Here is a 1,670-nt window from a genome sequence, read left to right on the forward strand (position 1 = left end):
CAGGATGGTGTTGTTCAGTGCAGGATGGTGTTGTTCAGTGCGGCATGGTGTTGTTCAATGCAGGATCGTGTTGTTCAGTGCAGCATAATGTTGTTCAGTGCAGCATGGTGTTGTTCAGTGCGGCATGGTGTTGTTCAATGCGGGATGGTGTTGTTCAGTGCAGGATGGTGTTGTTCAGTGCGGCATGGTGTTGTTCAATGCGGCATGGTGTTGTTCAGTGCAGGATGGTGTTGTTCAGTGCGGCATGGTGTTGTTCAATGCGGCATGGTGTTGTTCAATGCGGCATGGTGTTGTTCAGTGCGGCATGGTGTTGTTCAGTGCGGCATGGTGTTGTTCAGTGCAGCGTAATGTTGTTCAGTGCGGCATGGTGTTGTTCAGTGCGGAATGGTGTTGTTCAGTGCGGCATGGTGTTGTTCAGTGCAGGATGGTGTTGTTCAGTGCGGCATGGTGTTGCTCAGTGCGGCATGGTGTTGTTCAGTGCGGGATGGTGTTGTTCATTGCGGCATGGTGTTGTTCAGTGCGGCATGGTGTTGTTCAGTGCGGCATGGTGTTGTTCAGTGCGGCATAATGTTGTTCAGTGCGCCATAATGTTGTTCAGTGCGGCATGGTGTTGTTCAGTGCGGGATGGTGTTGTTCAGTGCAGGATGGTGTTGTTCAGTGCGGCATGGTGTTGTTCAGTGCGGCATAATGTTGTTCAGTGCGGCATAATGTTGTTCAGTGCGGCATAATGTTGTTCAGTGCGGGATGGTGTTGTTCATTGCGGCATGGTGTTGTTCAGTGCGGCATGGTGTTGTTCAGTGCGGCATGGTGTTGTTCAGTGCGGGATGGTGTTGTTCAGTGCAGGATGGTGTTGTTCAGTGCGGCATGGTGTTGTTCAGTGCGGCATGGTGTTGTTCATTTCGGCATAATGTTGTTCAGTGCGGCATAATGTTGTTTAGTGCGGCATGGTGTTGTTCAGTGCGGGATGGTGTTGTTCAGTGCGTTATAATGTTGTTCAGTGCGGCATGGTGTTGTTCAGTGCGGCATGGTGTTGTTCAGTGCGGCATGGTGTTGTTCAGTGCGGCATAATGTTGTTCAGTGCGGCATAATGTTGTTCAGTGCGGCATGGTGTTGTTCAGTGCGGGATGGTGTTGTTCAGTGCGGGATGGTGTTGTTCAGTGCGGCATGGTGTTCAATGCGGAATGGTGTTGTTCAGTGCAGGATGGTGTTGTTCAGTGCGGCATGGTGTTGTTCAGTGCGGCATAATGTTGTTCAGTGCGGCATGGTGTTGTTCAGTGCGGCATGGTGTTGTTCAGTGCGGCATGGTGTTGTTCAGTGCGGCATAATGTTGTTCAGTGCGGCATGGTGTTGTTCAGTGCGGCATGGTGTTGTTCAGTGCGGCATAATGTTCAGTGCGGCATAATGTTGTTCAGTGCGGCATGGTGTTGTTCAGTGCGGGATGGTGTTGTTCAGTGCAGGATGGTGTTGTTCAGTGCGGCATGGTGTTCAGTGCGGGATGGTGTCTTTCAGTGCGGCATGGTGTCGTTCAGTGCGGCATGGTGTCTTTCAGTGCGGCATGGTGTCGTTCAGTGAGGCATGGTGTTGTTCAGTGCGGCATGGTGTTGTTTAGTGCGGCATGGTGTTGTTCAGTGCGGGATGGTGTTGTTCAGTGTGGCATGGTGTTCAGTGCG

The sequence above is a fragment of the Syngnathus floridae genome, unplaced genomic scaffold (assembly GCF_059516105.1).
Source record: "Syngnathus floridae isolate MCC-2025c unplaced genomic scaffold, RoL_Sflo_1.0 HiC_scaffold_39, whole genome shotgun sequence".
Classification (NCBI taxonomy): Eukaryota; Metazoa; Chordata; class Actinopteri; order Syngnathiformes; family Syngnathidae; genus Syngnathus; species Syngnathus floridae.